The following is a 14,960-nucleotide window of genomic DNA, read 5'->3' as shown; positions in this document are numbered from 1 at the left end:
ACGTGTCCAGACAATCTCTCTTACTGCTATTGCGTGTTTTTCTCTGTTTTATTCTCGCTTTGATGCAGTGGCTGAGCGTCCCGACACTGGAACGTGTATTAAATGATACAGGAGCGAAAATCTGCCTGACTATATTGATAGGCAGCAGAAATGGCCTTTACCGGAGCAGAGTGGCGCAGCGGAAGCGTGCTGGGCCCATAACCCAGAGGTCGATGGATCGAAACCATTCTCTGCTATTCCTATTATCACTGACAATGAAACGACTTGTGGCTTAGACGTGGAGTCGGCAGACAGGTATTTACATGGGCTTCTCTTTTCTCCAAAAAACCTCAATCTGCAGTGAATCAATTTTATATGCAAGAAAGCATACGAACGGGGAACATCTTAACACAACATGCAACAATTTACTGACAGAAACATCTTCACGGAGAATCTTCGTGGAACACATTTGCAGAGCAGGGGCCATATTAACAGAATAGAAAAAAAAAACATTTACACAGCCGGAAACACAACAGCGGAGCATCTTACACAACAGCAGAAATCATCTCTCAACAACAATTGAGACAGTTACATGGGGAAGATGGGTCTGGAGGGTATGGCGCAAACACGGGCGATTGGGAATCGCTCGGTGGTAAAAAACTGGGCGGCATGGACACGTTGGGCCGATGGGGCTGTTTCCATGTTGTTAACCTCTATATCATAGAGCACAGCAGGATAAACAGTGAAACACTTTGCACAACAACAGTGAACATCTTTGAACAGCAGAGAGCACAGTTACACAGCGGGAAATATATTTATAAACATATTTACAAGAGAAAACTCCTTTGAAACATCAGTGATCAATTCCGTGACTGTCGTTACACGTGAACAAACAACCTCTTTGGCTGCTTTTGTGTGTGTCTTTCTCTGACCCTTTATTCTTGGTGTAATGCAGTGGAATTGTGTAGCCAGACTGAGCCTCCTGACACTGGTGATGGTGTTAAACAAAAGTGTGGAAGTGAATATCTGACTGATTGCATTGATAGGCAGCGGGGGTGGGGGGTAGGGTAAGGGGGAGGAGGAGAGGGGGGAGGGAGGAGTGGGAAGGAGGGAGGGGGGATGGGGAGAAAGAGAGGGGAGAGGGGAGTGGAAGGGGGAGGGGGGAGAAGGAGGGGGAGGGGGAGATGGGAGGGGGAGGGGGAGCGGGAGGGGAAAGGGGGAGGGAGCAGGGGAGAGGAGGGGGCGGGGGAGGGCGAGGGGGGAGGAGGGGAAGGCAGGTGGAGGGGGAGGGGAAGGAGGGGGAACGGGGGAGGAGGGGGAGGGAGGGAGAAGGGGACAGGGGTCGTGGGGGAGGGGGGAGGGGGCGGAGACTGGGGAGCGGAGGCGGGCGGGGGGGGAGGGTGGAAGCGAAGTTGGACTTTCTGTAGCAGAGTGGCGCAGCTGAAGAGTGCTTGGCCCATAGCTCAGAGGCCGATGGATCGAAACCATCCTCTGTTACTTCCTCTTAACAATAATAACAAAACCACTTGACTACAATTCTGCAGCATTTACGTGGAATATGCAGGCAGGTATCTGCATTGGCTCCTCTTTTCTGTTATAAGCCTCAACCCAGTTTGATATGCACACAAGGTGTAGATACTGTGAACATGCACCAGGATATATTCGACAGAGGTAATGGTGCACAGGGCACAATTTCAGAATTTGTGGACAATGTGAAACTTGGAAGCATCGTGACCTGTGAGGAGCCTGGTGTAAAACTTCAAGAAGTACATCGGCAAGATGACGGAATGCGTGGACAAGTTACAGATGAAATTCAAAGCTGAGAATTGTGAAGTGATTCATTCTGGTAGGAAGATTATAGAGAGACAATGAAAAGTAAAAGGAAAACAGTTCCAAAGTATCTAATCCATTTCATTAGTGACGTTTCTCAGTCCTACAACTCTAAATAAGGTGCAATAGTACAACTCTAAAATAACACCAAATTACTGCGGATGCTGTCATCTGAAACCAAAAGAGAAAATGTTGGAAAATCTCTGCCGGTCTGGCAGCATCTGTAAGGAGTGAAATGAGCTCGTGTTTCGAGTCCAGCTGACCCTTTGACAAAGGGTTATCTGGATTGGTTTACTGCCAATTGGTAACTTCCTTAAAGTCAATAATAATCCATTCAAAATATCCGCATATGTATTTTACAATCATAATTACTCATTTGAATGAAATTACTGCATCTCACATTACTTCGTGTTAGCTCATAAACGTATTTAAAAGTCATTTAACTGAATGCTGCGAGTTGTATCCATGCCTTAATGTCGACTGGTTTAAATATCTTACCACTCCATCAGGGGTTCCACTTACAGGTATTAAATGTCATGAGAAGTCTGGACAGAATGGATAGGGACAAACTGTTCCCACTTGTGGAATGATGAAGAATGAGAGAGAACAGATTGAACATCATGAGCAAAGGAAGGAATAGGAAGACGAGGAAAACATTTTTCACACAGTGAGTGTTTAAAGTTTGGAATACACTGCTGGAAAGTGCGGTGGATACAGATTCAATTGAAACGTTCCAAAGGAATTAGATTGTTATCTGCCGCGTTACAGGGAGAAGGCGGAGATGCTCATTTTCTGTCACAACTCCTCACATAATTTCTCATTCATCATTCATCACTGAATCGAGTGTGAACTGTTCTCTTGTCGTTTCTAAACAAGTAGAAGTGCAGCACTGATTAAATGACAAGACAGTTGGTGGCCTAAGTCACTGGAGAGTTAAAAAATTACAAATATGTGTCTGAAAGGAGATGAGGATGGCACAGTGACGAAATTTGACATAAAAATAGAAAATGCAAGAAACCTCATGCAGGTCTTGCAGCATCTATCGGGGGAGAAACAGAGTTAATGCTTTCGGTGTCCGTGACTCTTCTTCAGAGTTGAGGAGAGTTTGAAATGTGACGGATTTAAAATGTTCTCGAGAATTCGGAGCACAATCTGGATTATTCATTCAAGCAATTACAAAGGCAAATGGCATGTTTGGTTTTTTGCACGTGAATTGGAGGAGATGAAGAAAAGTGTCTTGCTACAATTGTACAGGAATTTATGGAGACCACATCTGCAATGCTGTGTGCAGCTGTGGTATCCACATTTGAGAAAAGATAAGCTTGCATTAGAGGCGGTACAGAGAAGGTTCACTAGATTACCCCCCGGAATGAGGTGGTTGTTCCATGTTGAGAGGCCGAGTGAATTATTCTGAGAGACCCTAGTGCTCAGAACAATGTGTAGATGCTGAGTGAATGATTCCATTGCTGTCCTCTGGGCAGACGAGTGGCAGATGAAGTAAAAGTAAAGAAAAGTAAAGTTAAAGTAAAGTTTATTAGTCACATGTAAGGCTCACATTAACACTGCAATGAAGTTATTGTGAAATTCCCCAATTTGCCACAGTCGGGCACCTGGGCGAGTCAATCACCTAACTAGATGATGTTCAATGCACAGAAGTGTGAGTTGATTCATTTTGAGAGTGTGGAGAAATAAATGGAGAAACACTTAAGGAAATGCAGGAAAAAAGGGATCTCGGTTTCTCAGTAGAAAAGTCATTAAAGGTGGTTGGGCATGTTGAGAGAGCAGGTAATAAAGCAAATGACACCCTATGTTTTATTGGAAGATTGAATACATGAATAAGAAGATCATGTTGAGATTTTAAATACACTAGATAGGCCTCACCTGGAGCACTGAGTCCAGTGCTGGGCACCACACTTGAAGAAGTGTGGAGGGAGTGCAAAGGATATTCACATGAATGATTCTGTTGACAAAGATTTGTAGCAATGAATTTGAACAATGAACTTCTTCGATTGAGAAGTTGGGTATTTTTCCTCACGGAAAGAAGTCTGTGAGGACCTGTAGAGGGAAACGTAACATTGAGGAAGCAGGTGTGCTGCAGAAGGATTTGGAAAGGCTGGGAGAGTGGGCAGAGAAATGGCAGAAGGAAAACAATGTGGGAAAGTGTGAGGTTACGGACTTTGGAAGGAGGAATGGAGGCACAGATTACTTTTTAAATTGTGAAATGCTCAGGAACTCAGAAGCACAAAGGGACTTGGGAGTCCTTGTTCAGGATTCTCTTAAGGTAAACGTGCAGGTTCAGTCGGCAGTTTGGAAGGGAAATGCAATGTTGAGAGGGGTGGAATACAATAGCACGAATGTACTTCTGAGGCTGGCAAAGGCTCTGGTCAGACACCGTGTGGAGTATTGTGAGCAGTTTGGGCACCGTATCTAAGGAAGGATGTGCTGGCCTTGGAAAAGGTCCAGAGGAGGTTCACAAGAATGATCCATGGAACGAAGAGCTTGTTGTATGAAGCACGGTTGAGGACTCTGGGTCTGTATTCGTTGGAGTTTACAAGGATGAGGGGGGATCTTATTGAAACTTAAAGGATACTGGGCGGCCTGGAGAGAGTGGACACAGAGAGGATGTTTCCACTTGTAGGAAAAACTACAACCAGAGCACAACCTCAGACGAAAGGAACGTTCCTTTAAACAGAGATGAGGAGGAATTTCTTCAGCCAGAGAGTGGCGAATCTATGGAAATCTTTGCTGCAAAAGGCTGTGGAGGTCAGGTCGTTGAGTGAATCTAAGACAGAGATAGATAGATTCTTGAGTAATAAGGGGATCAGGGGTTATGGGGAAAAGACAGGAGAATGGGAATGAGAAAAATGGCGGAACAGATTCGATGGGCTGAGTGGCCTAATTCTGCTCCTCTGTCTTATGGTCTTATGGAAGAGAAATAAGGGTGGCTTTCGCACTGCTGCTGCAGAATGACAGGGACCTGGACTCAATTGAGGCCTTGGGTGACTGTACGTATTTTTCACATTTTCTCTATGTCCACGTAGCTTTCCTCTGTGTGCTCTGGTTTCCCCCCACACTCCATTGATAGGGTAAGTTGGATTTACCATGCTAAATTTACCCTTATGTCTCCCAGTATGTTTAGATTAGGAGGATTAACAGGATAAATATTTGAGGTTGCGTGGATAGATCAGAGAATCAGTGCAGACTCAATGGGCCGAATGGCCACCTTTTGCAATGTAGGGATTCAATTATAGAGTTTTTCATGTTCCAGTCAAGCGTTCATCAAGAACCAGGGGGAAAATTTCAAAATAAGTGTCAAAATTGCACAGATTCAGTTCCTAATGTATACATCTTTGGAAACTAAAGGAACATTTAACATGGCCAATCCACCGAAGCTGCACATCTTTGAATCGTGGGAGTCAACCAGAGCACCCAGAGGAAACCCACGGGGGAGAATGTGCAAAATTTGCACAGTCAGCAAAGGCCAGGAGCAAACCCGGGTCTCTGGGGCTGTGAGGCGGGAGAGTGGGATTAGGTAGCGCGCAATTTCAATAAGGCAGTGTAGACTTGATGGACCAAATGGGCTGTTACGGCATTGTAAAGATTCTGTGGTTTGGAATCTAAAACATGATCCTATTGAATGGAGCAGCAGGCTTGAGGGGCCAAGTGGTCCACTTCTGATCCGATTTATTGTGCTGCTGTGTCCAGAAAGCTGCTAATTGATTTCTCATCATTAAATCAGAATTTACTCCAGATACCGTTCATGCATCAACCCTGTGCTCAGTGACAAACACTGACTCGTGGTTAAGCAATATCTCAATTTTAACATTCTTATCCGTGTTTCCAAAACCCTCCATATCCTCAGCTCTTCCTCCCTTTCATCAACTCCAGCATAACAATCCTCTGAGATATCTGAGCTCCACTGATTCTGCCCTCGTGGTAAGAAGTCTCACAACATCAGGTTAAAGTCCAACATGTTTATTTGGTCGCAAAAGCCACGAGCTTTCGGAGCGCTGCTCCTTCATCACGTTACCTGACTTACCTGATGAGGGAACAGCGCTCTGAAAGCTAGTGGCTTTTGCGACCAAATAAAACTGTTGGACTTTAACCTGGTGTTGTGAGACTTCTTACTTGGTTCACTCCACCAGTGATATTCGTACTTTCAACTCTCTGGGTTTCAGCTCTGGAATACCCTCTCTAAAAGCCCCTGGCTTCCAGCTTGCTTTCCTCTCGTTCATTTCTGTCGCCTGTTCCCTTCATTTCTTTCCTCCTTCCTTTCCCGCGGGTTTCAGCTTTTGCATCCTCTGACTTTCCGCAATCCTTTTGCCGCTTTAACTGCCATCAACGAATTATAATTGTACAACTATAATTGTGTTTTCGGTTCCACTTTAAGGATTCTTTCCGCCTCCAGCTCTTTGATTTCTCATTGGTTTCAGCTCCGGATCGAATTGAATGACGCAATGACGCTGGGCTGGGAGTGACGCTCACGAGTTTGTTTATTTGGTTTGACCGAAAAAGAGGGCAAATATCAACGATAACCCACGACCATCGGACCGGCAGTCGCGCACGAGCGGCACAGTCCGATTGGACACTGCGTTACGATTGGCTAGACAAGATGTCAATCACATTGTGGGGCTGTTGTTGTTAGCAACGCGGTCTGCGATTGGTTACAATTGGGAGCATCATTTTCAATGGTCTCGAACTTCTGACTATGGAACCCATTGATTGGATAACGCAGCTGTCACTCAGTGGGCGCAGAGCGGCCATTGGATAATCGCGATGCGTCAATTTCCGATTGGTTTTCCCAGCTGTCGGTCGCAGGCCCATCAGACACCGCGCGGAGCGGCAGCAAATGTCCCGCCAGTGGCTTCAGTCCCCGGGTCCGGATCCATCCACAGCGGGGCACCGGATGGGTGAAGGGTTTTGGTAGCGGTAATCTCATCCTGCCCGGCTGTAAATGGGGTGGCACAGTGGTTAGCACTCCTGCCTCACAGCGTGGGGAGCGTGGGTTTCCTCCGGGTGCTCCGGTTTCCTCCCACAGTCCAGAGATGTGCGGGTTAGGTGGATTGGCCATGCTAAACTGCTCCTTCGTTTCATGGGGACCAGCTCGGGTCAGTGCTGGGGGTAGAACCTGGGTGGGATTGTAGTTGGTGCAGATTCGATGGGCAGAATGGCCTCCTCCTGCACTGTCGGATTCTATAAATCCGCAGCTTAGTGTTTCCAATGGCAGCTTCCTGTGTAAACATGTCACGCTGCAGTTCCCCGTCTCAGCAATAGCGGCACTGCCCTAAAAAGAGGGCAATAGTGGCACTGCAAACTCCCTGGAGTCAGACCAATCAGCACAGAAATTGGGATCTTCCCGTGCTTTGTGTGTTGGGCTCAGTGTCACAGCAGGTTAGAGCAGCTCACTTTGCAGAGGCCACGGTTAGATACTGGGATCTTCCTGTGCTCTGTTTTGGGATGGGGCTTGGTTACTTTGAGTGAATCTCCCTTATTGTTTGGTTCTAATTACAGCCTCTCTCTCTCTTACAGTCAGTCTGGGTGTTCCTGACTGAGCAGAATGGCCTGATCTCACCACACATATTGAGAGGGAGGAGCTGCCGCTCGAGATGAAGATGATTGAGAACTCCAGCTTTCTCTCCACTCGTTTACTGAGGCCCAGCCCTTCATCCATCATTAGTTTTCCCAGGATGTCAGGTACATTAACATCTTCACCTGCTGTGCACACTGACCTGACAGTGGGAAGGTATTGGAGCATAATGGGGCAGTCAACCATGTCAAAGGTGTGGGTAGGTTGAGAAGGATGAGGAGATGAGGAGGGATTGTTCAGCTGGGTAAGACTGCACTCGGCCGGTTCCATTCTTATCTTTCTGGTCATATGCAGAGTATCACCTGCAATGGTTTCTCTTCCCATCCTGTTCTGTTACCACCGAAATCACCCAAGGATATATCCTTGGCTCCTTCCTATTTTTCATCTACACCTTACCCCACAGTGATATTATCTGAAAGCACAGTGTTAGTTTTCACATGTCTGCTGATAACACCCAGCTCTACCTCACCATCACCCCTCACAACCAATCCCCTGTTATTAAGTTATTACACTCCTTCTCCGACCTCGAGTACTGGCTAAGCAGAGAATTCCCCTAATTAAATATTTGGAAGACCAATGTTTCCACTACAAATTCTGTTCTCAGTCACTGAGTCCATCTCCCACTGTCAATGTCCGAGTTTGAAACAAACCCTCATAATCTTGGCACCTCATCAGACTCGGAAATAAGATTCCAACCACATATCTGTTCCTTCACCAAGATCACCTATTTCCAGCTGTGTAACATCACACAGTGTTTGTAATACCTCAACTCACCCGTCCCTGAAACCCTCATCCATGCTTTTGTTACCTTTAGACGTGACAATTCAAACACACTCTGGCCCAGCAGAATTCCTTGCTTAGAGGACATTAGTAAACCAGATAGGGTTCAATGACAAGCGACAATTAGATTTTTGATTGCAGATTCATAGTGAATTCAAATTTCATCATCTGCCATAATATCCACATAATACTACATCTGCCATGTAGATGCCCACACACTCAGCCTGTCCAAATCACGCTGGAGGATCTCTGCATGCCCCTCAAAGCTCACCCTCCCACACAATTGTATCATCTACATATTTGGAGATAATACATTTAGCTCCCGTGTCCAAATCATTAATATATAATATGAACAGTTGGGGTCCTCGCGCAGATCCCTGCGGTACCCCACTAATCACTGCCTTCCAATTGGAAAAATACCCATTTATGCCATCTCTTTGCTTCCTGTCTGTTCACCAGCTTTCTTTACATCACAAGGCACTACCTGCAATCCCATGTACTTTAATTTTATATAGTAGAGAGGTGGCACAGTGGTGAGCACTGCTGTCTCACAGCGCCAGGGACGCGGCTTCGACTCCTGGCTTGGGTCACTGTCACTGTGAAGTCTGCACGTACATCTATGTACGTCTGCATCTATGTGGGTTTCCTCTGGGTGCTCCAGTTTCCTCCCACAATCTGAAAGATGTGCTAGTTAGGTATATTGGTCATGCTAAATTCTCCCTGAACAGGCAGCAGAGTCTGGCGAGTGGAGGATTTTCACAATAACTTCATTGCAGTGTTAATGTAAACCTGCTTCTGACACTAAAAAACAAATTAACCTTTAAAACTTAAAAACGTCATGTGAGACCTTGTCCAAAGCCTTCTGAAAGTCTAAATAAACCGCATCCACAGGTTCTTCCTGGTCAACTCTCCTAGTTACATCCTCAAAGAATTCCAGTAGTATTGTCAAGCGTGATTTCCCTCCCTTAAATCCATGCTGATTATAACCCTGCTTTCCAAATGCTTGATGATGGACTCCAGCAACTGCCCTCTGACCGGCGTTCAGCTCACTGTTCATTGGTTCCCTCTTTCTTTTCTGCCTCTGTTCTTGAAGTCCAACAGGTTTATTTGGTAGCAAATACCATTTGCTTTTGGAGCGCTGCTCCTTCGTCAGATGGAGTGGAAATCTGCTCTCAAACAGGGCAAACTGTGCCCTGTTTGAGAGCAGATTTCCACTCCATCTGACGAAGGAGCAGCGCTCTGAAAGCTAATGGCATTTGCTACCAAATAAACCTGTTGGACTTTAACCTGGTGTTGTTAAAACTGTTACTGTGTTTACCCCAGTCCAACACCGGCATCTCCACATCATCTGTTCTTGAATACAGGGTTTAGATTAGTTACCTCTCTATCCTCTGAAGGTGCTGACTCTGGCTGGGTTCAGTTCCACACTCACTGGTTCCTCCCTCTCCCCTGAAGATGCTGACTCTGGCTACGTTCAGTTCTGCACTCACTGGTTTCTCTCTCTCTCGCTCTCTTGAAGGTGCTGACTCTGGCTGGGTTCAGTTCTACACTCACTGGTTCCTCCCTCTCTACTGAAGGTGCTGACTCTGGCTGGGTTCAGTTCCACACTCACTGGTTCCTCTCTCTCTATTGAAGGTGCTGACTCTGGCTGCGTTCAGTTCTAACTCACTGGTTCCTCTCTCTCTCTACTGAAGGTGCTGACTCTGGCTGGGTTCAGTTCTAACTCACTGGTTCCTCTCTCTCTCTCTCTCCTGAAGGTGCTGACTCTGGCTGCGTTCAGTTCCACATTCACTGGTTTCTCTCTCTCTACTGAAGGTGCTGACTCTGGCTGGGTTCAGTTCTAACTCACTGGTTCCTCTCTCTCTGTTGAAGGTGCTGATTCTGGCAGGGTTCAGTTCTACACTCACTGGTTTCTCTCTCTCCATTGAAGGTGCTGACTCTGGCTGCGTTCAGTTCTAACTCACTGGTTCCTCTCTCTCTATTGAAGGAGCTGACTCTGGCTGGGTTCAGTTCTACACTCACTGGTTCCTCTCTCTCTCTCCTGAAGGTGCTGACTCTGGCTGGGTTCAGTTCTACACTCACTGGTCCCTCTCTCCCTCTCTACTGAAGGTGCTGACTCTGGCTGGGTTCTGTTCGGAAGCTGGAAATCTGAAATGAAAGCAGAAAAGCAAGCTCAGCAAATTGTGCAGCATCTGTTTAGAGAGAGAAACAGAGTTAGTGTTTCAGGTCTGTGACCTTTCATCAGAACTTGAAAAAATAGAAACTGGGAAGAGGAGTCGGCCATTCAGCCCTTCGAGTCTATTCCATCATTCAATGTGATCATGGCTGATCCTCTATCTCAATTCCATGTTCACATTTTTCCCAATACCCCTTGATGCCAGTAAAATCTAAAAAAAACCTCTCTCTCCTTCTTGAATATATGCAGTGACTTGGTCTCCACAGCTTCTGAGGTAGAGAATTCCACAGGTTCACCACCCTATGGGTGAAGAAATCTCTCCTCCTCCTCTTCCTAAATGGTGAACCCCGTATCCTAAGACTGTGTCCTCTTGTTCTACATTCCCCAACCAAGGAAAGCATCCTTCCTGCAGCTAATCTGTCCAGCCCTGTTAGAATTTTATGTTTTAATCAGATCTCCTCTCATCCTGTCCTTTCTGTTTTTCACACCAAAATGTAGAACTTCACGTTTAGCCGCGTTGTACTGCATCTGCCATGTGTTTGGTCACTCACTCAAGTTGTCCAAATCACCTTGAAGCCTCCATGCATTCTCCTTCAACTCACAATTCCGCCAGTTTTGTGTTGTCAGCAAATGTGGAAATGTTACGTTTGGTTCCCTCATCAGGTCGTACATGTTTGAATACGCGCTGAAAAATGGGATTAGAATAGATAGATGCTGATGGCCAGTACATAGACGAGGGGCTGAATGGCCTCTATCTGTGCTGTAAAATTCTATGACTATGACCTCTTAAAGAAGTCATTTATTGGCTGTCCTTTGGGAACTCCTGACATCATGATTTGTTTGATAGAAATGAAGATCTCTTGTCTTTTCTCTGGTGTCTTACACTTTGCTCCTTGCTTCCTGACTGGAATCTCCAAACTGGGGAAATTGTGGATGTGGTGACATCATCCTGTTGGGGATGAAGCTATTGTCACAGAGTCCTGTGTTGTCAATATACTGACCCGTTAACATGGTTCCCCAGTTTCACTGGATATTGACAGAATATTTACCATTGATTTGGTGTTCTACCTGCCAGCTGTTCATACGGAATACAGATGTTGTGAATGAGCATTGTCCACCTCCACTTACAGCAATGATAGTGACAACCTGCATCATTTCCGGATAGGGCTGGAGTCATAGTCATACAGTCACAGAGATTTACAGCTGGAAACAGGCCGTTCAGCCCAACTCATCAATGCCGCCCAGGCAAAATTGTAACCACCTCTGCTGCTATCTCTGACAGCTCGTTCCAGACTCCACCCTCTGTGTTTCTCCCCTCTCATTTTAAACCTATGCTCTCCACTTTTAGACTCTCCTATCTTTGGGAAAAGATATTGACTATCTTGCTGATCTATGGCCCTCATTATTTTATAGACCTCTATAACATCACCCCACGCCTCCTACACTCCAGGGAAAAAGTCCCAGTCTATTCAGCCTCTCCTTATAACTCAAACAATCAAGTCCCGGTAGCATCCTAGTAAATCATTTCTGCACTCTTTCAAATTTAATAATGGTCTTTCTATAATAGGGTGACCAGAACTGCACACGGTATTCCTAGTGTGGCCTTCCCAATGTCTTGTGCAACTTCAACATGATGTGCGAAATCCTATGTGAGGATAAATGGGCCAATACATTGCATTGCCATTCCTATAGTTGTTAATGAAGTGAAAAAGCCGGTGTTTAATGAAATGCCCCAGGTGGAAATCTGCTCGAATGTGGCAACACTGCAAAATCCTCAATTATTGTTGTTTCTGCTCAACCAGCCCCAGAAGCTTGGAAGGTGGAAGTCCCCGATTGGTCTGAAGTTGGAGGTGAAGAGCCAAGTTTCAACAACTTGCTGACAAACATCAAAAGGCAGCTGCTTTGGAGCAAGGCGATCCTCGAACAGGCCATTCAGAGTAGCCAAGACCCTGGAACATCATCGCTGCTGGAGAACAGAGAAGATGTGAGGCAAGGCAGGATGCTCAAGTGGTCAAAGATGGGACTGAATCATTGGTGGAGACTCCGACTCCAGTTCTGACTCCTTCTGGCATTGATGGACGGTTTGAAGTGGAGGAAATTAGTCAGGATGGAAGTGGTGATGAGATTCACAGTTATTCCCTCAGCTGAGAGACCATTTTTAAGGCAATCTGTGCAGCAACTCCACTCTGGGGTGGGTGTCAGATCAGCTCACCAGACGGAAGGAGGACTGGAGCACAGATGAGGCCATTCAGCCCCAATACTTTCTTAAACGCTCTGCTGTGCAGTTCAAAAACTGAAAGTCCAGGATTCAAGCCATGTTACGCAGGCGACTGGGAAAAGCATCATTGGATTAATCAGATCAGTGGCCCATACTGGAAAGACTCAAAGCCCAGCAGAGAGATGTCAACATGAATTTTCACTTTTAATGTCTCTTCTTTACTCTAAACAATTTGTTGTGTTTGTATAATTATCTTAAATATTACACATTAAAACAAATACTCGGAATATTTAGCATTGCCAGAGAAGTGTAACCAGGAACAGTGCCCTGTTCATTCAGTTTGGGGAACACTTCCTGACAGAGGAAGATTGGGACATGACAGCTTCTCCCTGTCAGCTCCTTCCACTTCCCTCCACAATCCTGAACACCTCTATCAAATCTCCTCTCAACCTTCTCTTCAGCAAAGACCCAAATTCTCCAATCTCCCGATGCAACTGAACTTCTTCATCCCTGGACCCTCGCCCAGAGATTTATTGCAACCTTTTTTATGCCTTCCCCTCTTTTCTAAACAGTGCTGTCCTGCAGATAATGCAACACTCCAACTGAGGCCAAACCAGGGTTTTATACAGCTTTCCCATAACTTGCTTGGTCTTGTAAACTGTGCCCCTATGTATAAAGCTCACAATCCCAAATACTTTATTAACCACACTCTCAACCTGTCACCCAAACAGCAATTATTAGTGTCACATTTAATCACAAGTCCCTTGTTCCTGCATGCCTTTACAATTGTATCATTTTTTTCATATTGTCTCTCCCTTTACTTCCCACTGAAATAAATCATTTCACACTTCTCTGCTTTAAATTGGTCTTGTCTCACTAATCCACAAGCTGTCGAAGTAACTTTGAGCTTCAACACTACCCCCTCACAGTTCACAATGCTGTCACGTATTGTGTAATTACCACAATTTTGAATGTGTGCTCTGTGCAGCATTGCCGATGTCTCTAATGTGTATCAGGAAGAGCAGGATTCCTAACACCAACCCTCCTGGAATCCCACTTTAACCGACCTCCATTCCAAATAAAAACATTTCCCACTGCTGTGTTTCCTGTCACTCTGTCAGATTCCTATCCATGTTGCTGCTGTCCCTTTTATTCTATCAGCTCCAAATGTTACCACAAGTTTGCTGTGTGCCCCTTTATTTATAAAATGCTTTTTGGCAGTCCATGTTCACATTAACCACATTCCCCTCATCAACCTTTTCTGTTACCCTCATTAAAATCTTAAGCAAGTAAAATATGATTCCCCTTTAATCATTATGTATGTGTTTTCCTTATTGTACATCAGCACAAGTGAGTGTTAATTTAATCTCCAGTGTTTGGAGAATATTTCACGTTGCTGAGGTTAAACTGATTGGACTTTAGTTGGCTTATCCTCACAGCCTTTTCTGAAGAAGTGTATTTGTCATTTGCAATTCTCCAGTCCTCTGGCACAACTCATATAACTAGCTCGGATAGAAAACTTTTAACCATTGCCTCTGCAATTTCCACCCTTTTTTTCCCCTCAGTATCCATGCTTGTGTCTTGTCCAGTCACAAGAACACAGGAAATAAGGGCAGACATTTACTATGTGGCCCATCAATAATGTTAAACCATTCAAAACAATTATGGTTTATGTGTCTTTATTGCCATACAGTGCAAAGCACAGAGGCACAGTATTAAAACAAGAACAGCAACATCATCAGACAATACATAGATAGGAATCACACTATATTTCTGACAAGTTTTCTAAAAAGTCACTACATTTTCAGCATTCCTAACAAAATCATTTGAAATATCAGCAGTTCTATTGGGGAGAAAACAAACTGTGACTATTAAGATGTGAATCAAATTTCTGTAGTTGATACTGACGATCACCAAAACTATGGTAACTCCGAATAAAGAACTTTTCAAGCTTGGGTAATAAGGTCATGTATCAATTTATAAATTTGAACTAAACCATAAATCAACCTCTTGAAAGGTTGCAATCCAATAATTCTTAATCCCTCACTAAGTATTCCCCTCATGCCTTCCATTTTCCTGGTTACACAGCTTTGCACTCTTTCTATCAGCTGTATATCTTTTTGAAAGTGTGGGTTCCAAACTGTGGGTGCAGACTCCAGGTGTGGGCATACCAGCTGCTTATGGAGTTTCAGATCTTGGGATTGAACTCCACTTTACTCCTCACTCCCTTGATTCCCTGAGAAACCAAAATTTGTCTATCTCAGCCTTAATTGTCATCGACTGTCATAACCTGCAGTGCAGATGGAGGCCATTTGATCCATTGAATCTGCACTGACTCTCTGACAGAGCATCCCACCCAGAACCTATCCCGGTAACCCCACATATTCTGC

At 45.1% G+C, this 14,960-nt stretch overlaps 1 protein-coding gene, 1 long non-coding RNA gene and 1 other non-coding gene across 3 annotated transcripts in view; 2 read left to right on the top strand and 1 right to left on the bottom strand.

Annotated features, from left to right (window-relative positions):
• The window catches only part of LOC144486124 (histone H2AX-like), a 216,899-nt gene that overhangs the window by 110,864 nt on the left and 91,075 nt on the right, over window positions 1-14,960 (bottom strand). The gene's annotated exons all lie outside the window — the stretch shown is intronic.
• Window positions 165-236, top strand: trnam-cau (transfer RNA methionine (anticodon CAU)). The gene has a single exon. It is a non-coding gene; the product is annotated as a tRNA-Met (tRNA).
• Window positions 6,635-14,522, top strand: LOC144486137 (uncharacterized). Its single transcript, XR_013496228.1, has 3 exons — window positions 6,635-6,738; window positions 7,339-7,503; window positions 12,155-14,522. It is a non-coding gene; the product is annotated as an uncharacterized LOC144486137 (long non-coding RNA).

Source organism: Mustelus asterias, unplaced genomic scaffold (genome assembly GCF_964213995.1).
Source record: "Mustelus asterias unplaced genomic scaffold, sMusAst1.hap1.1 HAP1_SCAFFOLD_290, whole genome shotgun sequence".
Taxonomy (NCBI): domain Eukaryota; kingdom Metazoa; phylum Chordata; class Chondrichthyes; order Carcharhiniformes; family Triakidae; genus Mustelus; species Mustelus asterias.
The sequence above is the reverse complement of the archived record's forward strand: the minus strand, read 5'-3'. Positions and strand labels throughout refer to the sequence as shown.